The following is a 26610-nucleotide window of genomic DNA, read 5'->3' as shown; positions in this document are numbered from 1 at the left end:
CCATGCCCACAAAACCCACTGCCCTGGCATACCTCAGTCAGCCCTCTAGCAGGGTGCCCAATGCCAGCGGAGTGGGCACAGGTGCATGAGCCCTGTGCCCCTACAGTACCCAGGGCCATTCCTGGGCACTGTAAGTGCAGTGATGCCATTAAGAGTATATGGTACCGGGAGGTCGTCATTACGAACTGCACAGCTCTATAATGGCTACACTGAAGATTGACAAGTTTGATATCAAACTTCTCAGCTCATTAAACCTGCACTGATGCCAGTGTAGGATTTAATGTGAAATGCACCAGAGGGCATCTTAGAGTTGCCCCCTGAAAACCTAACCTACAATCCACGTCTGGACTGAGAGGCTGCCTAGGCTGTTACACAGCAGACATGTTGCTGGACCCCTGGGTGGAGGACCCCCGCTCTCCTGTGCCTGCAACAATGCACATCCTGGGCGAGGTGCTGGGTCTCCTGCCCCAGGATGGGCAGGGGGAAGCTTCAAAAGCCTGCTTCCTTTTGTGAGCTTCTCCAGGCCACTTGCTGTACTCAGCAACTGCCCCTCACCCGTTCTGACCCCCACACTGGCGGGAAACCCTACATCAGAAAAGAGGGGTGTGCCAGCCTGTCCCAATCCCACCGCTCAGTTGCGAGAGGCAAGGTGAAGCACGACCCCGGGCTATGGCCATCTTGAAGATGGAGAACCCTGCCCAATCCCAGCTAGGCTCCTGCTCCCCTCTCACAGGAGAGGAGCAGGCTAGGGGGTGTACTCACCCCAGGACAGGGACCCCTTGGACCCTGCCCTTGTCCTACCTGTAACGCCCCTAAAATTCAGTATTTAGGGGCACCCTGAACCTTCCTTCCTCAGATCCCGATAAGAAAACCACAAAGAAGACCAAGAAGAAGTAGACACACCGTGCAGCTGCTAACAACAGGACGACACCAACTGACTTGGCCCCTTCCCTACCGGCCTGTCGACCCTGGAACCTTCCCCTTCTAAATCCTGGTGACTCCTGCGGACAGCAATCTTGGAAACCCAGAGGACCTGCCTGCCTCGACCCTCTCAAAAGACCTGCAGCCTCAGAACCAGGGATCCCTTTAACCACGACCAGCCGAGGGTAAGATTTCCCGACGCCAAAAGACACCCCTGCACCTGGCTCCCCACGGCCCCCTGTGCCCTCCTTTAGGGCACCTACCTCTTCTCCAAGATCCCAACTTACCTCTCGAAGTGGTGGTCGCACCTGAAGAATCTCCGTCCCCGAGCCTGCAACCTTTGTTCACTATTTAACTTTCACATTGGATAACATTGAGCGCCCGACGGCTCGAAAGCACCCTGCACCCAGCTGACCAAGTGCCGCTGGAAGTGCAACTACTACCCTACACTACTTCCCCACTTGCCCTGAGTAAGTGACCAGGAGCTCAGTTCCCACAGCTGTGTGGCCTGCTTGCTTGCAGCCACCAACCAAAGGCCCCCTACCCTCAATTGGATTGCATTGGGCCTACTCTCTCTGCACCCTGCTGCCCCTGTGCCACTGAGGGTGTAACAGCTGTAACTTTCCGACCCTGGGAGACCCCGAGTCTATGACCAGAACCTTAACCTCACCAGTCGAGTACTCACCTGAAAGCCGATAACTCACTTTCCTTCCATAGGCTAACATTGACTAGTTTTCACTGAAATTTCTTCTAAGTGTCGATTTTTGCAACTTTAAAATATTCCTCTAAAATATTCCTCTAAAAGCAACCGAATAACGATTTCCTAAATAATCACCTGGGATTAGGAGAGAAGCCAGTGCTGCACTTTCTAGTTCAGTGCTGAACCGCAAAAGTAATCTTAACTGTACTTACCAGTTACCTGCATTTTCTTCCATAGGAAACCATTGACTGTTTTTCTCTGAAATTTCTTCTAAGTGTAGATTTTTGCAAATTACAAATATTCCCTAAAAATCGTACCAACTGCTGAAATGTAAATACTTACCTGTCTTAGGTAGAGGTTCCAGTGCTAGATTACAAAAGTAACGAGAACATACTTTACCTGTGTCTTGAATTTCCTTCCATAGGATAACATTGCTAGTTTTTATCTGAAAAGTTTCGAAGTGTCAACTTTAAAAATACATTTATAACCTTTAAAAAGTACAACTGTAACCAAAACGCTTTTACCTAACTGTTTACAGCTTAGGTCCCGGGACCGAATCCAGGATCCAGTCCTGTGGTTAGCAAAGTAATCCTGAAAGTAATCTATTGCATTTCTTTTAACAAAACCCATTGAGCTCAATGTTAAATTGCGTTTAGAATTGTTGCCTATTGCAACCCCAGTAGCTATTGTACTTACTAAGTCTATTGCTGTCTGCAAAGTAATTACCCAAAGTCACTCATATTGAGAAAAGTATATTTTGATACCTGTTGGTTCTAAAATAAAACAATATCTTTTGATATAAAAACAATTGGCCTAGAGTTCAGTTCTTGAGTGTGTGAAACCTTTTGCTGACTGTACACAACACATCCTTTACACTGTCCTCTGATACTGCCTTACTGCTCGACCAAGCTACCACATTAGAGAGTAAGGCCAGATCTGACTTTAACCTCTGTTATACCTCTGGGGATTGGGGACTCTATACACACTGTACCTTACTTTGGTCCAGTATATATAGAGCCACTTTCTTACACATGTATAATGTCTTTTCATCCATATATGTGAGTATGGGAGACAGCAGATATAGGCAATGGTTATCAGACTCGGGGGCCACCAGGGCCTAATCATAGCACCTTGTTTTTTATGTAGTGCAGAGGCAAACACGAAAGCAGGTTTGGGGGCGTTGCACTGTTATATATTGACTTGGGAGATAAGCAGACCGTGTGTAAATTGTGTCCTTTTTCCTCCCTGGTATCTTTATGTATTAGATCTTGTTGAGTCCTTTTGATCTTACAGGATATTAGTGCCTACTTTAGATTTTATAGGCGATACCTTGGCGTTGTTACCCTGCATCTAATTCTCTGACAAACCTTTGTAATTCCCACCTGAGCAGCAATACTTCCATTGTCTATTTGGGAACTGACGGGGTAAGTGGGATGTTGAAACTTTGTAGGAGGACTCCTTATGGCATGTACTGTCTGTGTAATATCCCTAAAAGTAAATACAGTTGTATCAAAAAATTCAGCGAGATCCGTTTTGTTTAGTTATTGCTTATAAATGCATGATTACCATGTGCTGTTAATAGATCTGTTATTCTAAACACATTCAAAGTGTGATCTCTTATCATAAATGAAGAGGCGAGTCTTTTGGGGGTTATTTGGAAGCCTCTCCTTTGATGCTTACTCCTAGCCAAGAAAGCTGACAAAAGTTCGTGGTTGCCTATTGTAGATGGAGGCACCTCTACTCCTTTTCATTCAGTGATTCACAGTGCTGTTTGTAGCATTGTCTGTTCTTTCCATGTATCTCTTGGCCAGAGCCCAATTCTGTCACCCGAAGTTCCCATCTCCCTCCCTATATTCTAGTGTGTGTTTAATTCCTGGAGTGTAGAGTTGACTTGCTTTCTAGAGTTAATGCAATGGACTGAAGTCGATTGACAAATGTAAATTGGGATGAGGCGCGGCATAGTTTGGATATAGTTAAGATTGTGGGTGGAAAGTGCTATGTCTGAAGAGAATGTAGCAGGAGCGGTTATGGAGAGGCGACATCAGGGATTCAAATTAAGTGACACCAATTAACTCCTTGGTATTCTTCCTTTGCTCCTGAATAGTTTTCTTGGTGATCACCAAGTGCTGCCACCCGTGTTTATGAAAATGAGCTGCTTATTTATTCTGAGAGCAGCATTAGGCTCAGGTATCTATAGTCCATTTCTGATCAAGAAAAAAAATGCAACTTATCTTCCACAAGGCAGCCAACCATTTGAATAATTTTCAGTCCAAAATATGGTTTCACAATGCTGCTGCAATTAGTTTTTCTTGTATTGTAAAATAGCTGTAACATTGTTCTCCGCTTATTCACTGGAATTACTGTTTTAAGAAGGACTTCAAGAAATGATTATTTGCTTGTTCTTTCGAATCCTTTTTCATCCATTAAACATTTGGATGTGCCTCAGCAATCGATGACTGGCAATGCGATAGGGTATTTAGGCAATACTTTCACATTCTTGCAGATGTACCTGTACTCGGTACAGTCCACTTAGAGTACACTACAATGCCATGGCATGACATCCAATGATCCCGAACAGCACATTAATAGATGTTGTGTACTTTAGATGAAAAATAAAAGTGTCTCATTTTATTTAAGGCTTCTTATTATAGACACTTTTCTTTTTGGGAGACTCAGTAATGCTTCAGAGTAGTAATTCGAGGAAATACTTTTTTTTTTTAGAGTAAGGTGTTTGGTGGAAGTATAGTAAGCAAAGACCCAATTTCCATCACATTTTTGAAGCGGGAACTATAGATATGCATTAACAGAAGCGTTATTGTAATCTCTTCCAGCGGCTGTAAGTTGCCCAATTGACTGTTTAATATTGAATTCAGCGCTGGTACCCGAGGGGCTTTTCTTGTTGGTGCAATATTCAAGGGGCCTATCCTTGGGGGATCCTTCAGAGGCATTCTTTTGTTATTCTCTTGAGGTAGACCGAGGACAGCATACTAGAATTAACTTTGAATACCTAGTGTGTGTGACCGTAACCTAAAAGATAAGAATGGGTCTGGCCAAACAAAATGGCTCATAGTAACCACAAACGGCTATCATCCAGGAGTTCATTCCGGCTCAGCCTACACAAACCCCTTTTGCAAACATTGCTGAACGTGTTACAATTAGGATAATTGATAATGGTGAATACTTTATAGCAAGTTCTTTTTTTGTGAAGTGCGTGGGCCTACTTTATATTAAAAAAAAAGGGGAGAATATACCAGAGACAATTAAAAAGGGAATATGAGGCAATTTGATTACTCCTCAACTCCTAAATGAAGTGATGTAGCTTTGCAGTAAACATGGTTTGCTCATTAGTAGGTTGGTGATGAATGGTATGGCTCTGTGAAAGGAACATTCGAGGTATCCTTTATGCATACATGCAAAGTGCTGTGGAAGTGTTGGGGGTGAATAACTTGACTCCTTGTTGGGATTGAAATGGACATCAATAGTACTAGTGGAACAGGAAAGAGTAAACGAATCAAGGAGCAAAGAAAGGGATAGGTACTGCCTTCGGTAGAACAAAATAATCTATTTTTTAGAGGAGCTTGGGGTGAATGACCAGTGTTGAATGGCTCTCGTATGATCTGAGATACATGCTAGAAGCTGGTAGCAGAACACATGGAAGTAGATTTGTCAATCATCTGCATTAAAGCAATATGAAACACCAAAGGAGAAAGAGCAAAGTTAGAAAGAGAATTAGCATAGGTGGTAGCGAAGGTATTGAGAGCAGGGAACACATGGAAAACAACAAATGATTAAAATCATAGGAAGAAACCATCTCACTGGTAACTGCAAAAGATGCAGGATTGTCAGCATGACAAAGTATTCAATTGTACTGAATTCCACAGATGAAATAACATCTTGCTCTCTTCCTATATATTGTCTTCTACCTGCACTATATAGTTTTTGTCGGCCGTCTTTAATGGGTTATTTCGGTGGGTGTACAATGTGCTTTGTTAAAAAAATGGCTCCTGTTGATTCTTCGCTTTTCCAAATACACAAAGAAGGTCATGACAAATGTGTCTTGTACTAACATAGCTCCAGGTTGGGGAGAAAATAGATAGTATATAAATCACAGAAACCCCAATGAATGGAACCTAGTTCTATTAGCATGCTTAAATCTGCATCTTTTACCCCAGATAGTCGGCATATGTTTGACATACTTACTTGGTTCTCCCTGTGAGGCTTGAGTGAGTCCTGGTAATGGGAACTGCTTTTGAGTTCCTGTGGTTCCTGCTCTTGTCCAAACTTATGTAGTATGGGTTCTCAGAAAATAGTTTTTTTAACAATAAAGAAACCTGAGCAAGATGTACATATCGCCAAGATCAGATTGTTAAAATCTGTAACTCAATCACATGTTCCTGTGCCATATAAGGCTCTTACCTAAAGGAGTAGAGCCTTTGTTTACGTTTTACTGGTCTATATTTATGGTGCTAGAAAGCTTTATTAAGAGAACAGCTCTGGGATTCCCGTGACTTGTCTTCCATTGCCAACAGGTGAAAAGCCTGTTGCAACATGTAACCATTTCAGAGTGTCCCTCTTAAAGGAATCTATTTTCCAATTTATTTTCTGTACAATATAGTATTAGATATGGGAACTTTGTTACACTGCCAGCAGCTGAGGTCAATCACATGAGGTTGAGAGATGTTCTTAGTCTTCTGGAGTGCTTATTTCCCAGATATTCGACAAGTGGATTTGAGCTATGTTTAAAGGTAGGTGTGGTATCGGGGCAGAGATGCAAGCATTATTGGCCATATTCTTAGAGTAGCTCCGAGGTGGTTGCTTGATGTAACCCATGGCTGCCTAAAGTGATTCAGTAAGATGTTTGCTCATATAACGAATTAGATACACAGGCAAGAAAGGCAACTGGGTGAGGCCATATATGATTGCTCCGAGTTGAAGGGATTTGGTGCAGGATTCTTTATAAGAAGAGCAACACTGCCGGGGATCCTGATTTAAGAATTTGGTCAAAGTAAACCAGCTTTTCAACATCTGGAACAAAGGCTCAACTGAAAAATGTGTATACTATATGAAATCAGCCTTTGACAAAGGAGAATGAAGATGGTGTCCTACTTGTCCTATTTTCTGTCAAATCACGAGAAATTTCTATTAACAAGATTTCGTTTCAACACCTTTTTTCGTTTAGTTTCTTTTCCTGAAACCCATAACTGGTTCCGCACGCTCACGAACTGTCCATGCGATGGAATATCTCCACAAACAACGATTCACATTATTTTTTCTGCAAATATTATAAATCTCCTCACAAATCTTGGATTCTCCCACTTCTTTGATCTAGTGGTCATAGACAGTGTTATCCTGCATTCCTCTTTCTGCAATGTTTGGACTCACCACATGTAGCCAAATTTATAGAGACTTTTTTAAAAGCCACTATCACAATACGCCAAAAACTTACAAACTGAACAGAAATACTTAAACCTTAAGTTTTTACTCACGTAGTTTTTAAATTTTGCCCTTCTTAAATTTATGTTTACGATGAAATGTTTTTTTTTTTTTAATTATGTACTTTTTATGATTATACAAGTGGTAATCGAATAAAAGTTATTGAACTGAACTGAACTGAAGATGGTGTCCAGTATCCCATAAAGCAGTATCTATATAGGTGCCGTAAAGCCACAACAGTACCCAACAATACTAGCGACAGTGGAAGTAAGAATGAACAACAGTGGAAGTAAGAATGAACATTTGTGCTCTTTGAAACCAAGAAAAATAATGTTTGTGTGAAATAGATATCTGTAAATTCAGCAACCCCGCTGGAAACAACACCACATCCTCCGTGTGCTCCTGATGTGTGGATTTATGCAAAAATACTCGAAGGTGAATGGCCGAGTTTCAGTTGGCAACAAATATTTATAATCTACTGACGCAGACCACTGCCTGCTCTTAAACACTGAAACATATATTTTTTTTAACGCTGCCAGTTTTCATTTAATGGCAAATGGGTTGCGTTTAAAAAAAAAATGCTTTATTTAGAAGCAACCACATGCATCGTGATCCGCTGACCTCAGAAGGCCCTCATCCCTGTAATGGTAGTGATTCTTATTGGGTGTGAAATTGCGACCTACCTCATTTTATGAAACCAAAAGCAAAACTACTGGCATATAGTAATCTAGAAGGAAAAGTCAAATACAAAGCAAACAAATGCCTATATACTCAAAAATTATACCAATTACTTGCCAGAGACAGCTAGACTGAGAATCGCCTGCACCTACTCTGCACAGATACAGCAAACACCAATGATATCCCACTGGAAAGGAAATTTGAAATGAAAATTACAGACAAGACGACACCATACGCATTTTGCATAAATCCTAAGGGAATTTGACACACCTCAAAGCAGAAGCTAAATGTGCTGCAATTATTACGCCATTAAAAAACAACAATGGTGCAAGGCATACTCATTTAAAGTAAACAGTACAAAGCACTTTTTCTTACCAGACACAGGCAACTACAGAAACTGTAAATCTACCAGTATCGAAACCTCAAGCAGTATTTGCCACCAAGGAAATCGCAAGCTTTGCACTAGAATAGAAAAAAGAAATTAAGCATTAAGGTTGCAAAGGATGACAAGAATTAAAAGCGTTAACATTATAAAACACAAACAAGTCTGCCCTTGGGGGCAGATCAGCATCACAAACATCTGTCCTGCCTCCAATAGGGGCACAAGACAACCCTTACCCCAGCCAAGCACCACTTCACACACACAAACCACCATTTAAATGCCAGTCCACACACACCGCCGTCAAAATCCCTAGATCAAACACCCAATCAGCCAAATGTCAGCCCCACACATTGTCAGCCAGAAGCCAGTACACGCACCGTCAGCCAAACTCCAGTTCTCTTGCACACACAAACATATTCCCTGGTGTCTAGTGGTTTTCTGCCCTATTGGGGGCAGATTGAACTAAATTATGGGTGGACTGCCCCAAGAAGGGAGGGGGGGGGCAGAAAACACTTCCTCTAATAATGGGGAGCGTGCCTTGCCTAAGAGGCCACTCTCCGACATCAAAATAAAATAATTGCTGGTGTCTAGTGTTTTTTTTGGTACTTTGGGGGCAGATGGGCTGACTAAAAAAGCCGGTCTTCCTCCGGGGGAGGAGGCTGAAAACTGTGAAAATATTGCCTCAATAATGGAGAGTGACCCTTGCCCAAGTGGCTGTTCCCATCAAATAACATCCTTTGGTCTAGTAGTTTCTGCCACCAAGACCTAAAAATATGGTTAAAAAATGGCCAAAGTATTGGTTTTAATATTGGGGAGGGACCCTTGCCCAAGGGGGCCACTCCCCGCAAGAAAACAAAATCCATGATGGCTAGTGAGTGCATTCCTGCTGCACGATCACATCTCTACCCGGAGCAGGAATGCACTGCAGTGAGCCACCAGAGGGGGGGAAAACTCATTCCTTCCCCTGGTGCTGCTCTGCCCCCCCAGAGGAAAAACATGGCTTCTTCCGGGGCGCGCTGAAAGCAAATGGCTTCCAGCGCTCCCCCAAAGGGTTTGATGATTGTGGCATGTGCACTGACTTCATCAGATCACCAGAGGGGTGGTGGTGGTGTCTGTTGCTATCCCTGGTGGGGACATGTGGCGTGTGGGGGGCGCTCCAGCGCTCCCAACATTGGTGGGTACCAGGACAGCTTCGGCATATGGCCACCATGGCTGAGGACTGCTTCAAGCTGTCCTGAGGACCCAAGGTGTTAAGATCCCCCCCCCCCCCCCATACACTTTGTATTCAGGTTTTTTATTCCACGCATGTAGATGTATTTCTTTTAGATTTTTAGCCTGTTTTATCGATTTAAAAAGCAGCACGTAAATACTCAGCAGCAGACAATAAGACGCTAGGAATAACTCGCGTTGGGTGGGCATGACTAAAGAGACATAGAATCCAAATGGTGATAGGTTTTGCGTGTGGCACTTATTTAAAGTGCAGGTGAGGATAATTAATTATATGGGGACAATTACTTTGTCAGGTTACCCAGCAAATATTTCAATTTCTTGTCGTCTTTTGGAATTCTTTACATTGCAATTATATGTTTATTCTTAGGGCTGGCATTTGCTGTGCATGTGAAATGGAGTCAGGCACTGCCCTGATCTTGGGAGCACGATCCCTGAGTGCTTGGTGAACCTTGCTTCTTTACTGCTTGGCACACCCAGCGAGAGAGTGTTCCAGTCCGGTTTTAAACCAGGGATTATATTGGCAACGGAATGGCTTTGTGCTGGGCCTCCTGTAGAAGGGAGTGTGTAGGTAGAATTCCAATTGAGCACCTTTATAATCTTGTGACCAGTCTGTAAATAGTGTTTCCCAGGCAAGAAGATAAGAGTACATTTTAGTAGTAGGCATTAACCTTTCGATTTTTTTTTTTACTTGAGATAAGGCACACACTTTTATCTTTCTAGTGACTCCCAAAACACTTATAATGTACCTTCAAAAATAGGTGATACATTTTATTTGGTTTGCTGTTTTATTTTTCTAAGAGTGCCTTGTTGTCCTTTACAGAAGGCCACATTACATTTAACTACATAGTTACAGTCCACACTTAAAAATAAATAAATATATATATACAACATATTACACATCTGTGGCAGTTCAATACAAGCATTTACAATGCAATGGTTTTGCCTTTGTTAAAGTTAGAGCTATTGGCATTGCTCTTGATATTATTTTTATTTATGTTTTTTTTAACATAAATAAATGGCATTGTCATTTACAATGCTACTAGCTTTATCTCTCGCAAATGTCAAGTCAAAGAATTTATATAGCGCACTACATACCCAGAGGGTCTCAAGGCGCTTAAGAAGGGGAGGAGGATTATTTGTCAAATAACCACGTTTTAAGTTGCTTTCTGAATGCTAGGTGGTTCTGGGTGAGGCGAAGGTAAGTAGGGAGTGAGTTCCATGTTTTAGCAGCCAGGTATGAGAAGGATCTGCCTCCCATGGTGGTCTTGTTGATGCGAGGTACGGTGGCGAGGGCTTGGCTAGAAGAACGTAGTTGGCGGGAGGGGGTGTAGAAGGACAGTCGTGAGTTGAGGCATTCTGGTCCGATGTCGTAGAGTGATTTGTGTGCGTGGGTTAGCAGTCTGAAAGTGATTCTCTTATTGACGGGTAGCCAGTGGAGGTCTTTCAGGTGACCAGAGATGTGTTCGTTGCGCGGGATGTCTAATATGATTCTGGCTGAGGCGTTTTGGATTCGTTGGAGTTTCTTCTGGAGTTTAGCGGTAGTACCTGCGTAGAGGGTGTTTCCGTAGTCCAGTCGGCTCGTTACCAGAGCATGGGTGACTGTTTTCCTGGTTTCGGTTGGGATCCAGCGAAAAGTTTTTTTGAGCATGCGAAGAATGTTGAAGCAGGATGAGGATACGGCGCTGACTTGTCTGTTCATTGAGAGTGAAGAATCCAGGATGACGCCTAGGTTCCGTGCGTGGTCTGTCGGGATGGGTGCTTTTCCAAGGGCTTCCGGCCACCAAGAGTCGTCCCATGCAGAGGGGGATGTACCTAATATGAGGACTTCTGTTTTATCTGAGTTCAGTTTCAGACGGCTGTGTTTCATCCATTCGGCAACTTCTTTCATTTCTTCGTGTAGGTTAGTTTTGGCGGTGCTGGGGTCATTGGTGAGGGAAAGGGTTAGTTGAGTGTCATCCGCGTAAGAGATGATGTTGAGGTTGTGTTGGCGGGCGATGGTCGCGAGGGGGCTCATGTAAACGTTGAAGATGGTGGGGCTGAGTGAGGATCCTTGTGGTACGCCACAGATGACTTCAGTGGCCTCGGACTTGAAAGGTGGAAGGCGGACTCTCTGGGTTCTTCCGGAGAGGAACGAGGTGATCCATTCAAGTGCTTTTCCTTGTATTCCGATGTTACTGAGGCGTTGTAAAAGGGTGCTGTGGCAGACTGTGTCGAAGGCTGCAGAGAGGTCGAGGAGGATGAGGGCGACTGTGTCTCCATTGTCCAGTAGAGTTCAAATGTCGTCTGTTGCTGCAATGAGGGCGGTCTCAGTGCTGTGTTTAGCTCGGAAGCCAGATTGTGAGGAGTCAAGGGTTTTGTTGGCTTCGAGGAAAGCGGCGAGCTGGCTGTTGACAGCTTTCTCGATTACTTTTGCCGGGAATGGAAGGAGCGAGATGGGGCGGTAATTTTTGAGTTCGGTGGGGTCCGCTGTGGGTTTTTTCAGAAGGGCGGTGAGTTCAGCGTGTTTCCAGCTCTCAGGGAAGGTTGCGGAGTTGAAGGAGCAGTTGATGACGTCTCGGAGGTGCGGTGCTATGACTGAGTCTGCTTTGTTGAAGATGTGGTGAGGACATGGGTCTGTGGGGGATCCTGAGTGGATGGAGTTCATCAGGCGGATGGTGTCCTCAGTGGAGATTGGGTTCCAGTCGTTAAGGGTGTTCACGGGGGGAGAATGTTCAGCATATGGTTGGGTGGGTTGGTCTCCGGGTTGGTTGTCGAAGCTGTTGTGGATGTCTGCAATCTTGTTGTGGAAGAATGAGGCTAGGGAGTCGCAGAGGGCTTGAGAGGGTGTGATGTCGTTGGAGTTGGCCGAGGGATTGGAAAATTCCTTGACGATGTTGAAAAGTTCCTTGCTGTTGTGGGCGTTGTTGTCAAGTCGATCTTTGAATGCTGTTTTCTTGGCCTTTCGGATTAGTTGGTGGTGTGTGCGGGTGGCGTTTTTGAAGGCGTCCTTGGTGCTAGTGGTTGGGTCTTTTTTCCAGGCCTTTTCAAGGGAGCGGCAGAGTTTCTTGGACTTCTTAAGCTCATCGTTGAACCATGAGGCCTTCTTGTTACCAGGTTTGCTTTGACGTTTTTTCAGTGGTGCTAAGGTGTCGGCGGTGTTGGATAACCATAGGGTGAAGTTAGCGGCGGCTTGGTCTGGGTTAGAAGAGTGGGCTGGGGTGTTTAGAAGGAGCGATGAGGAGATCTGGTCGATGGTGATTTTGTTCCAGTTTCTTTGCAGAGTTGGTTGGAGGTGGTTGATGGGTTTTGGCTTGTTGAAGGTGAAGTGAACGCAGCTGTGGTCAGTCCAGAGGAGATCCGTAGTGTGGCTGAAGGAGACATGATTGCTGGAGGTGAAGATGGGGTCAAGTGTGTGACCTGCGATGTGGGTGGGGGAAGTGACCAGTTGTTTAAGTCCGAGGTTGGCGAGGTTGTCCAAGAGGGTGGTGGTGTTGCGGTCGTTGATCTTTTCAAGGTGAAAGTTGAGGTCTCCTAGAAGGATGTAGTCTTTGGAGGGGAGCGCGTGTGGAGTGATGAAGTCCGTGATGTCTTCACTGAATTTTGCGCGGGTCCTGGTGGTCTGTAGAGGAGGGTGCCTCTGAGTGTGGTATTGGGGTCGATGTGGATCTGGAAGTGAAGGTGTTCGGAGTTGGCGAGGTTGGCGTCAGAGCTGGTTGAGATGCGGATTGATTTCTTATGGACGATAGCGATTCCTCCTCCTGTGTGGGCGGTACGGTCCTTGCGAGTGATCTTATAGTCTTCAGGGATGGCAATGGTGATGTCAGGGGCGGAGGAGGCGTTCATCCAAGTTTCCGTTAGGAAGGCGACGTCTGGAGAGATGGTGTCTAGTAGATTCCATAGGTCAATGGCGTGTCTGTGGACCGAGCGGGTGTTGAGAAGGATGCATTGTAGGTGGTTGGGGTAGGGAGTCTGTGGTGTGGTCGTAGCGGAGATGTTGTCGATGCCGATGAATTTGCAGGAGTAGCAGGAGAAAGGTCCATGAGTGTGTCCGGGAGCGGCTTGGACGCAGTTGGGGGCGCGACCGGGGTTAAGGGCTAGGAGGGTGGCGGCAAACACACAGAGCCCCCCCCCACACACACACAGAGCCCCACACACACAGAGACAGCTTCCCACATACTATCACTATAAATGCAACACTCGCCGCACACTTTCACAACAAATGCAACACTCTGCTAAGAACTACCTCCTCAACCGGGTACTGTCCGAAAATACTCCTCAGCGCCCCACAACTACCTATAAAGGGCTCTATAAATACTTCAAAAAGGACTAAATTAATAGCGGTTACTGTGCTACTCGCAAATACAAGCAGGGTGAATATTACCACAAGAACATGGTCGGAGAGTATGGCGAAGCCGAAGCATACTTGCTCTTGCAATGATGCAGTGCTGTTCTACATGACGCCGCGTATTAACACACATTACGTGCAGTAGCAGTGATGGCAAAGTGTCATGTTTGTCAACCAGGACACAGTTTCGTTTCGCCATCATGTTTTTAAAATAGTTTAAAACTGAGAGCGTGTTAGGCTAAAAAGTTGGGGCTGGCTGAAGTTGTACAGCACTACTTAAAAAGAAAGTATGGTATCGCTGGCAGGTTGGCCGCAGTGTTTTGCAGGGCCAGTGTGTGCACTGGGTTTGGTTGTGCTGTGAAGTGCGAACCACTGCAATGGTTTCAGTAGAGTTCTGTCAGCCTCCTACCTGTGCCCGGACTGTGGCTCTCCTCCCCGGGCTCTCCCCGCCGCGGGCACTCGTGAGGCTGTACCAGGTCACCCCCACGCCGAGGAGCACGCCCCCCACCACGGGGGCTTTCGGCCACAGAACTCTCCAGCTCCCTGTTCTTCCAAGGGTAGAGCCGAACAAGCGGGCAACCCGGCCCCCACATACTCTCCAGCCTGCAGCTGCCATCTTCACGGAAGTACCGGCGATCTCGCGAGAGAGAAAGCGACAGTTGGTGATACCTCTCAGCTCGGCACAGGGAGGAGGAGGAGGGGGAAAGCCTTTTGGGCACCGCAGGCATGCGAAGGAGCCACTGTGTACCACATAAACGTCAATATATGCACTTTGTGTTTCCACATGTAAATAGTAGCTGGAAAGTCCTCAAGTGCGCCTAGGCTGCGCATGCAGAGTTTGCTTTTTATTGCATAGGCATCCTTCTTATCTCAAAGCCCCCTGGGCAATCCCATTCTCCCTTTAAAGTTGTAATTCCACTCCTGGCAGTCCCCCGTTCTGCCACACTCGTGTGCCCTTTTACCCCTCCTTTAGTCAACTCCATGTTTTTTAACGGGGCCTCTTGAAGGTTGGGGCCTTTCCTGGCGCTACGCCCCTGCTTAAAATACAGTAGTTCTAACAATTCGTCGTTGAATTGCACCTTATAACAAGTCTCTTCTGTTATGTGCTACTGCCACCAAATGTAATGGTATTGGATTCGTCCACCTTAGAAGGATGAAGGTATTGCCGGAAGTATGAGCCGTGGCGTTTAGGTGCCATTGGCGATAATTTGATTCACCAAGCCAGCTTTACAATGAAGTAATGACCAACCTCGCCAACAGGACCAACAATGGCAAAAGTTTCATCTCCATAGATGCAGCTCCTGTGGGACAACAGTTATTCATTAATTGATTGATTCATCCATGTCCAGTATCCTCAGCTTCCATTAGGGCAAGGGTATGAATAGGTTCAATTAATCCATTCATTAATGCCCTCATTTCTGCGTTCGTTCATGTGCGATAGCCTCAGCTTTCATGAGGCCAACACGCTCATCCGTTGAATCCATGCATCAAACCCCAAGCCATGTGTTCATTCATTCATGGTAGCCTAGCATTCTTGTATTGATGCCATCCATGCATTCATTCTTTCGACCACAAGTGCACTCATTCATTCGACGATTCAGTTAATCCGTTGATTCATTATTCAGCCTATCTAGGTGTTAGCTCATTTATGCATGCATCCATCCATCCATCCATGCATGCATTCATTCTTTCGTCCACAAGTGCACTCATTCATTCAACGATTCTGTTCATCCGTCGATTCATTATTCAGCCTATCCACGTGTTAGCTCATTTATGCATGCATGCATCCATGCATTCATTCATTCATTCATTCTTCCACAAGTGCATTCATTCAACGATTCAGTTAATCCGTCGATTCATTATCCAGCCTATTCACGTGTTACCTCATTTATGCATGCATCCATTCTCGAGTCGTGGCTCAAGCCTGCAAATGGGACATAAAGGGCATAGCGGATTCAATTCACCCAGTCATTCATCCATCATTCAGCAACTGAGGAAGGCCGCGCACGCCAGGTTTGCTTTGCATTGCCTCGCGGGAAGCCCCGTTCCCCCTTAAAGTTTTAATTCCACTCTTGGAAGTCCTTTGGGCAAGGTTGCCGAAATGCGCCCCCCCCCCCTTTTGCTGCCACACTCGCGCGTGCTGTTCCCCCTCTACTTTCCAATGCTTCCCTTGGCTGGAGTAGGGACACACCGGCAGGCATGTTCTTGTAAATACGTCCAGCTTGCATTCAAGTATTCACGACACGGGGCTAATGCCAGCTCAATGAACGCTGCTGCTCAGCCGCCTAGCGCAGCTAAAAAACATCACCTCCCTGCTCCCCCCACCCCCCCCCCCCCCCAACACCCCCATTGTACCAGGACCCCCATCTACAACCACGTGGTGCTAGGGCGCATTGAAACATCACAGCACTGCGTCCTTGCCCCATCTGCCTGCACCTCAAAGCTCGCTGGCTCTGGGGCATCGAGGCTGGTTTAAAAGACGCCCCTTCTCTCTCCCCCTCCCCTCTTAAGAACCGACAAGCTGCCGCAGTTTACTTTATCTGGCATGCATTTGCGTTGCGTAATTTCTTTTCTCGGGACCCCCGCCACTGGTTAATGGCCAACTTGTATATAAAGAAACATTGCTATTTACAGCGCAAATACCCCAAAGTGTAACTAATGTGAGAATCATTGCAAATGCTTGTTTTACGCTAGGTTTCAGATATTAGCATTCGTACACGCAGACCCGTTCCAGCGGTGCCGGGGCACAAAGTGGCACAAGGCACCCTACCACCTGAAATGTGCCCTCTGCCGCAGCACGATAACCCCCACCCCCCCCCCCGCCCCCGCCGCCCACAACACCCGATAAGAAAGCAATGAGTAATCCTGTTATCAGAGCAGTCCCCGGGGTCACTGGAAACAAAGCCGCCTCGCGGACCAGATTCAGGGGCGTTCCCGGCTTTTGGCTGACGTCGCCAAAAGCCAAAAATTCTCGGGAACGCCCCCGAATCTGGTCCGAGATTGACGGACGCCCCCTCCTCCCAATGGCTAGTCTCCATTTATGGAGCTAGCCAATGAGAGGAGAGGGCGTATTCCCGACCCCACACACACACATCAAAAGGTTTTTTGGCATGGCATGCGTACTGAAGTACGCATCGCCAGTCAAAACCTAATAAACCAGTACAAAGCATTATTGTGCTCTGACATTTTGTTAGGTTGCATGAGCATCTCGGTACACGACATTCCCATCAATACCTCATCCCCACTTAGCAACTCCGCCGACATTGGTTAGGGACACAGATTGACCTGATACAGGCATCTCCACCAGACCAGAGGAGGCGAAGTCATTACAAATATTGCCCCTGTAAGCATTCCATTACACCCCCCCCCCCCCCCCCCCCCCCAGTACAGTGTACACTCTTAAACCCATGTTAATCAGCTAATGCCTCTGGGATTCGTCGGGTTTGGTGGAAGAATGCCATGTCTAAAACGTAAATGCATGGCACAGGTTTGTGCCTTCCTTCAGTGCTGACTCCCTTTGCTAATAACCCCAGGGCCTCTACTTCATTTAGTGCTTAAATTCCACTAAGTTACTGGGACGTCCCACACTTTATTTCCCACATCCAGTTTTATTTGTATCCCTTAAACAGTAGTATTAAACAGCCTGGTGTGTGTTTTTGTTGTTGTTTTTGTTGTTAGGGCTCGCCTGTTGTGCGCAGCACAGCTGGCAAGCTATATAGGGGCTTATCCAGTCTTTATCCACACCACCACTGGCTGGCGATTCCTTGCAGTGCATGAAGCGCGTGCACAATGCCACCAGCCGCCTGCCTGCCTGCCTCGCATTCCCACATCAAAGGCAGCCCTCCCAGCGCATTTCTCACCCCCTAATTATTCACGGCCGGAGGCCGTATCTACTTTTAAAACGTGCACACCCCTCACCCCCCAGTCACTTCATCCGCGCCCACTTCACACGTGCTCTGCAGGTCATAAACAGGACCATCTGCTCCACTCCCAGCACTGCATGACCATCTTCAAAGCAAGCTTGTAACACGAGCTGCCCTCAGACGTTCCAAGACACACACTTTTAATGCTTCTGAGGTCGATAACATGAGCCCCGTTGCATTGACACACACTGCCCTCACACACACAAGTTACTGTCACACACACACCCTCAACCCCTCACCCTCCCTCACCCTCACTCACCCTCAACACCTCACCCTCACTCACCCTCAACCCCTCACTCACCCTCACTCTCACTCATCCTCACTCACCCTCAACCCCTCACCCTCACTCACCCTCAACCCCTCACCCTCACTCACCCTCAACCCCTCACCCTCAACCCCTCACCCTCAACCCCTCACCCTCACTCACCCTCGACCCCTCCCCCTCGACCCCTCCCCCTCAACCCCTCACCCTCCCTCACTCACCCTCACCCCCTCACTCACCCTCACTCACCCTCAACCCCTCACCCTCACCCTCACTCACCCTCAACCCCTCACCCTCAACCCCTCACCCTCAACCCCTCACTCTCACTCACCCTCACCCTCACTCACCCTCAACCCCTCACCCTCAACCCCTCACCCTCAACCCCTCACCCTCACTCACCCTCACTCACCCTCACTCACCCTCACTCACCCTCACTCACCCTCAACCCCTCACCCTCACTCACCCTCACCCTCAACCCCTCACCCTCAACCCCTCACCCTCAACCCCTCACTCACCCTCACTCTCTCTCACCCTCAACCCCTCACCCTCACTCACCCTCACCCCCTCACCCTCACTCACCCTCACTCACCCTCACCCCCTCACTCACCCTCACTCACCCTCACCCTCACTCACCCTCAACCCCTCACCCTCACTCACCCTCAACCCCTCACCCTCACTCACCCTCACTCACCCTCAACCCCTCACCCTCACTCACCCTCAACCCCTTACCCTCACCCACCCTCAACCCCTCACCCTCACTCACCCTCAACCCCTCACCCTCAACCCCTCACCCTCACTCACCCTCAACCCCTCACCCTCAACCCCTCTCCCTCACTCACCATCAACCACTCACCCTCAACCCCTCACCCTCACTCACCCTCACCCACCCTCACTCACCCTCAACCCCCCACCCTCACTCACCCTCACCCACCCTCACTCACCCTCAACCCCCCACCCTCACTCACCCTCACTCACCCTCACCCTCACTCACCTTAAACCCCTCACCCTCTCACCCTCACTCACCCTCACCCCCTCACCCTCACTCACCCTCACTCACCCTCAACCCCTCACCCTCACCCTCACTCACCCTCAACCCCTCACCCTCAACCCCTCACCCTCACCCTCACCCTCACTCACCCTCAACCCCTCACCCTCAACCCCTCACCCTCACTCACCCTCAACCCCCCACCCTCACTCACCCTCACTCACCCTCACCCTCACTCACCTTAAACCCCTCACCCTCACTCACCCTCACTCACCCTCACTCACCTTAAACCCCTCACTCACCCTCAACCCCTCACCCTCACTCACCTTCAACCCCTCACCCTCACTCACCCTCAACCCCCCACCCTCACTCACCCTCACTCACCCTCACTCACCTTAAACCCCTCACCCTCACTCACCCTCACTCACCTTAAACCCCTCACTCACCCTCAACCCCTCACTCATCCTCACTCACCTTAAACCCCTCACCCTCACTCACCCTCAACCCCTCACTCACCCTCACTCACCCTCAACCCCTCACTCATCCTCACTCACCTTAAACCCCTCACCCTCACTCACCCTCAACCCCTCACTCATCCTCACTCACCCTCAACCCCTCACCCTCACTCACCCTCACCCACCCTCAACCCCTCACCCTCACTCACCCTCAAACCCTCACCCTCACTCACCCTCACTCACCCTCAACTCCTCACCCTCACTCACCCTCAACACCTCACCCTCCCTCAACACCTCACCCTCCCTCACTCACCCTCACTCACCCTCACCCCCTCACTCACCCTCACTCACCCTCAACCCCTCACCCTCACCCTCACTCACCCTCAACCCCTCACCCTCAACCCCTCACCCCCTCACCCTCACTCTCACTCACCCTCACCCTCACTCACCCTCAACCCCTCACCCTCAACCCCTCACCCTCACCCTCACTCACCCTCACTCACCCTCACTCACCCTCAACCCCTCACCCTCACTCACCCTCAACCCCTCACCCTCAACCCCTCACCCTCAACCCCTCACTCACCCTCACTCTCTCTCACCCTCAACCCCTCACCCTCACTCACCCTCACCCCCTCACCCTCACTCACCCTCACTCACCCTCACTCACCCTCACCCCCTCACTCACCCTCACTCACCCTCACCCTCACTCACCCTCACCCTCAACCCCTCACCCTCAACCCCTCACCCTCACTCACCCTCAACCCCTCACCCTCACTCACCCTCAACCCCTCACCCTCACCCACCCTCACTCACCCTCAACTCCTCACCCTCACTCACCCTCAACCCCTCACCCTCACTCACCCTCAACCCCTCACCCTCACTCTCCCTCAACCCCTCACCCTCACTCTCCCTCAACCCCTCACCCTCACTCATCCTCAACCCCTCACCCTCAACCCCTCACCCTCAACCCCTCTCCCTCACTCACCATCAACCACTCACCCTCAACCCCTCACCCTCACTCACCCTCACCCACCCTCACTCACCCTCAACCCCCCACCCTCACTCACCCTCACCCTCACTCACCTTAAACCCCTCACCCTCACTCACCCTCACTCACCCTCACCCCCTCACTCACCCTCACTCACCCTCAACCCCTCACCCTCACTCACCCTCAACCCCTCACCCTCAACCCCTCACCCTCACTCTCACTCACCCTCACTCACCCTCAACCCCCCACCCTCACTCACCCTCACTCACCCTCACCCTCACTCACCTTAAACCCCTCACCCTCACTCACCCTCACCCTCACTCACCATAAACCCCTCACTCACCCTCAACCCCTCACCCTCACTCACCCTCAACCCCTCACCCTCAACCCCTCACCCTCAACCCCTCACCCTCACTCACCCTCAACCCCCCACACTCACTCACCTTAAACCCCTCACCCTCACTCACCCTCACCCTCACTCACCCTCACTCACCTTAAACCCCTCACTCACCCTCAACCCCTCACTCATCCTCACTCACCTTAAACCCCTCACCCTCACTCACCCTCAACCCCTCACTCACCCTCACTCACCCTCAACCCCTCACTCATCCTCACTCACCTTAAACCCCTCACCCTCACTCACCCTCAACCCCTCACTCATCCTCACTCACCCTCAACCCCTCACCCTCACTCACCCTCACCCTCCCTCAACCCCTCACCCTCACTCACCCTCAAACCCTCACCCTCACTCACCCTCAACTCCTCACCCTCACTCACCCTCACTCACCCTCACCCACCCTCAACACCTCATCCTCACTCACCCTCACCCTCACTCCCCCTCAACCACTCACCCTCACTCACCCTCACCGACCCTCAACACCTCATCCTCACTCACCCTCACTCCCCCTCAACCACTCACACTCACTCACCCTCAACCCCTCACCCTCAACCCCTCACCCTCAACCCCTCACCCTCAACCCCTCACCCTCAACCCCTCACCCTCAACCCCTCACCCTCAACCCCTCACTCATCCTCACTCACCCTCAACCCCTCACCCTCACTCACCCTCAACCCCTCACCCCCTCACCCCCTCACCCACCCTCACCCCCTCACCCTCCACCCTCACTCACCCTCAACACCTCACTCACCCTCAACACCTCACCCTCACTCACCCTCAACCCCTCACCCTCACCCTCAACCCCTCACCCTCACTCACCCTCAACCCCTCACCCTCACTCACCCTCAACCCCTCACTCACCCTCAACCCCTCACCCTCACTCACCCTCAACCCCTCACCCTCAACCCCTCACCCTCAACCCCTCACCCTCACTCACCCTCAACCCCCCACACTCACTCACCCTCACTCACCCTCACCCTCACTCACCTTAAACCCCTCACCCTCACTCACCCTCACCCTCACTCACCCTCACTCACCTTAAACCCCTCACTCACCCTCAACCCCTCACTCATCCTCACTCACCTTAAACCCCTCACCCTCACTCACCCTCAACCCCTCACTCACCCTCACTCACCCTCAACCCCTCACTCATCCTCACTCACCTTAAACCCCTCACCCTCACTCACCCTCAACCCCTCACTCATCCTCACTCACCCTCAACCCCTCACCCTCACTCACCCTCACCCTCCCTCAACCCCTCACCCTCACTCACCCTCAAACCCTCACCCTCACTCACCCTCAACTCCTCACCCTCACTCACCCTCACTCACCCTCACCCACCCTCAACACCTCATCCTCACTCACCCTCACCCTCACTCCCCCTCAACCACTCACCCTCACTCACCCTCACCGACCCTCAACACCTCATCCTCACTCACCCTCACTCCCCCTCAACCACTCACACTCACTCACCCTCAACCCCTCACCCTCAACCCCTCACCCTCAACCCCTCACCCTCAACCCCTCACCCTCAACCCCTCACCCTCAACCCCTCACCCTCAACCCCTCACCCTCAACCCCTCACCCTCAACCCCTCACCCTCAACCCCTCACCCTCAACCCCTCACTCATCCTCACTCACCCTCAACCCCTCACCCTCACTCACCCTCAACCCCTCACCCCCTCACCCTCACCCCCTCACCCACCCTCACCCCCTCACCCTCCACCCTCACTCACCCTCAACACCTCACTCACCCTCAACACCTCACCCTCACTCACCCTCAACCCCTCACCCTCACCCTCAACCCCTCACCCTCACTCACCCTCAACCCCTCACCCTCACTCACCCTCAACCCCTCACTCACCCTCAACCCCTCACCCTCACTCACCCTCAACCCCTCACCCTCAACCCCTCACCCTCAACCCCTCACCCTCAACCCCTCACCCTCACTCACCCTCAACCCCTCACCCTCAACCCCTCACCCTCACTCACCCTCACTCACCCTCAACCCCTCACCCTCACTCACCCTCACCCTCAACCCCTCACCCTCACTCACCCTCAACCCCTCACCCTCACTCACCCTCAACCCCTCACCCTCACTCACCCTCACTCACCCTCACTCACCCTCAACCACTCACCCTCAACCACTCACCCTCAACCACTCACCCTCAACCACTCCCCCTCACCCTCCCTCACCCTCCCCCTCACCCTCCCTCACCCTCCCTCACCCTCACCCTCCCTCACCCTCACTCAACCTCAACCCCTCACCCTCACTCACACTCAACCCCTCACCCTCACTCACACTCAACCCCTCACCCTCACTCACCCTCCCTCACCCTCAACCCCTCACCCTCACTCACACTCAACCCCTCACCCTCACTCACACTCAACCCCTCACCCTCACTCACCCTCACTCACCCTCAACCCCTCACCCTCACTCACCCTCAACCACTCACCCTCAACCACTCACCCTCAACCACTCACCCTCAACCACTCACCCTCAACCACTCACCCTCAACCACTCACCCTCAACCACTCACCCTCAACCACTCACCCTCAACCACTCACCCTCAACCACTCACCCTCCCCCTCCCTCACCCTCCCTCACCCTCACCCTCCCTCACCCTCACTCAACCTCAACCCCTCACCCTCACTCACACTCAACCCCTCACCCTCACTCACACTCAACCCCTCACCCTCACTCACCCTCCCTCACCCTCAACCCCTCACCCTCACTCACACTCAACCCCTCACCCTCACTCACACTCAACCCCTCACCCTCACTCACCCTCAACCCCTCACTCACCCTCAACCCCTCACCCTCACTCACCCTCAACCCCTCACCCTCAACCCCTCACCCTCAACCCCTCACCCTCAACCCCTCACCCTCACTCACCCTCAACCCCTCACCCTCAACCCCTCACCCTCACTCACCCTCACTCACCCTCAACCCCTCACCCTCACTCACCCTCACTCACCCTCAACCCCTCACCCTCACTCACCCTCAACCCCTCACCCTCACTCACCCTCAACCCCTCACCCTCACTCACCCTCACTCACCCTCACTCACCCTCAACCACTCACCCTCAACCACTCACCCTCAACCACTCACCCTCAACCACTCACCCTCAACCACTCACCCTCAACCACTCACCCTCCCCCTCACCCTCCCTCACCCTCCCTCACCCTCACCCTCCCTCACCCTCACTCAACCTCAACCCCTCACCCTCACTCACACTCAACCCCTCACCCTCACTCACACTCAACCCCTCACCCTCACTCACCCTCCCTCACCCTCAACCCCTCACTCACACTCAACCCCTCACCCTCACTCACACTCAACCCCTCACCCTCACTCACCCTCACTCACCCTCAACCCCTCACCCTCACTCACCCTCAACCCCTCACCCTCAACCCCTCACCCTCACTCACCCTCAACCCCTCACCCTCACTCACCCTCACTCACCCTCACTCACCCTCAACCACTCACCCTCAACCCCTCACCCTCACTCACCCTCAACCCCTCACCCTCATACAGTGCAATAGGTCTCAGACCATTTCAGTTACAGCTTTAAGAAATGTTTATGGCTTTTTTTTATTTGTAATTCTTTAGCATTGGCTACAGGAAACAAAAATGCTAAACATTTACAAAAAAACCCCATAAACAATTCTAAAAGCACTAACTCTAATGGTGCGAGACCTATTGCATTTCCAATGCTTGTTCCTTTTGCCATCCAGTCTCTCTGAAGTTGCACCGCTATCTCGCCGGTTGTGCTTCTGCACCCAAGTCCCTGTTTCGTTCCTTTATCATGCTATATTACATTTCCCTCTTCTTTTTGCTATTCCATTATCTTTCCCACTGTTTCTATGCCGTTTTGCGTTCCATTAGTTTAAAAGAAAACTCATAGAAACGGGTCTCACTCATATCCAGCTACTACCTATTTTGCCTGCTCAGCACGGTTTCATTGTAGCCCTGCCTGGCCCTAGTTTTTTTTTACCGTTCGCAGGTGTCCACTACATTCATTTAAAAATGTTTCATACATTCTTCAAGGTCTTTTTCTTACCAATGTCTGTCTATATTGCTGAGACGTTGTGTAGGTCACAGAGTCATTAGTCTAGCTCTTCGTGAAGAGTTGTCTCCGCTTTTTTAACTCAAATTGTTGTAACCAGGCATTTTCGGTTGCTGCTCCATGAGTGGTGCTCATTACAGCTCTAGTCCCCTTTTGTTAACGGTCCTTTTCATGTAGGAGTGTTGTGGCATTTCTGTTTCAAAAGGCTTCCTTTTCAGATACCTGAGCCCACTGCAGTATGAAAGAGAAGAGCAACACTTTTCTCTGTAATTCTTTTTTTTTTTTTATGTTCTTGTTTCCACCCAGTTTTTAAATTATATATTTTGGTTCTTTTTTTGTATTCGTTTTCTACAGTGGCAGCATCCTTTGGGTGGTGGTTGCTTAAGTGGATCCAGAATATAATACAACTGTTATAGAAGATCATTTACATTGCAGCGTATTTCCAGGCCCTCTCCCTCTATTTGTGACTGTAACTTTAGTCTCCATCTTTTTCCGTGAACAAGCTCTTCAGACGGGTGGAACGATCAATTGTGTGCCTCTACTGTATAGTATGCTCTCATCTGCCGCGGCGAAGCAGTTAAGCAGCACGGGCACCCACTTTCAATCACTTTAACCTGCCATTATCTTGTGTCCGTTTCATCCCCCCAAGTAAAATGGATTTAGACATGATTAGCGACTTGTCATGTAAGTTCCAGGTAGCACATAATTTTGTGCGACTGGGCTGAAGATGACAACAACACATCTGTTACATGTCATCTGTACTAAAGCCACCTGACAGGTTGTTTTCAAAAGCCTGTTTTACTAACACTACCACCACCATCGCCACCAATACCGCCACCATCGCCAATACGGCCACCATCTCCAATACCGGCAACATCGCCAATACCACCACCACCACCGCCAATACCATCCCCAATCATCTGTACTAAAGCCACCTGACAGGTTGTTTTCAAAAGCCTGTTTTACTAACACTACCACCACCATCGCCACCAATACCGCCACCATCGCCAATACGGCCACCATCTCCAATACCGGCAACATCGCCAATACCACCACCGCCAATACCATCCCCAATACCACCACCAATACTACCAATACCACCACCTCGGCGCCTCTTGCTCACTAGTAATAGCATGGGCACTGTACGAGGCCGGAGCTGCAGCTGAGACCATGCCTGCCATAAAGCACCGCCCACCCTGCACCAGGAGGTGAAGCCAGGGCCTTACCGCAGCTGGAGTTTTTTTTTTTATTAGGCCAAAGAAAGCAGGGATATTCCGCTATGCCGCACTGCACACTCAAATTACGGAGAGGGCAGAAAATAGCCCCCGCTCTTCTTCCTGAGCAAAAGGTGTTGGAGCGCTTTGTTAGTGTTTATGGCTCGGATCATATGTAACTCTCACTTCACACTTTGTTCCTGTGTAATTTTACAACACTTACACATCTTCACTGCACTATTTATCACTACTTTGAAGACGTCGCAGGCCGGTCTCTTCCTCTGATATTTACAATCTAACAAGCGGTAGAGAAGGCCCTTTATTGCAATGCAATAGGTCTCGCATTTGCGAGAGTTTAAGCTTATTCGCATTGTAAATGACAATGCCTTTATTTATGTTTTAAAACCCAAAACCTAAATAAAAGGCATTTTCATTTACAATGCCAATAGCTTAAACTCACGTGAATGCGAGACCTCTTGCATTGCAAATGCTTTTTTTAACATGTGACTTGCAGTTCATGACCTGTTGCTGATTGTCTACCTAGTCACCAATCCCAATCGTGATCTGGCCATCTCTCATCTCTGTTGCAACCTTTCTGTAGTATCCCACATGAGCATTATCTATTTTATTTCACACAGTTTGCCTAAC

The 26610-nt window shown here is 49.4% G+C and overlaps 1 protein-coding gene across 1 annotated transcript in view; it reads left to right on the top strand.

Moving 5' to 3' along the window:
• The window catches only part of ARPC1A (actin related protein 2/3 complex subunit 1A), a 133029-nt gene that overhangs the window by 2695 nt on the left and 103724 nt on the right, over window positions 1-26610 (top strand). The window lies entirely within an intron of this gene.

Source organism: Lissotriton vulgaris, chromosome 10 (genome assembly GCF_964263255.1).
Source record: "Lissotriton vulgaris chromosome 10, aLisVul1.2, whole genome shotgun sequence".
In the NCBI taxonomy this organism is placed as follows: domain Eukaryota; kingdom Metazoa; phylum Chordata; class Amphibia; order Caudata; family Salamandridae; genus Lissotriton; species Lissotriton vulgaris.
The sequence above is the reverse complement of the archived record's forward strand: the minus strand, read 5'-3'. Positions and strand labels throughout refer to the sequence as shown.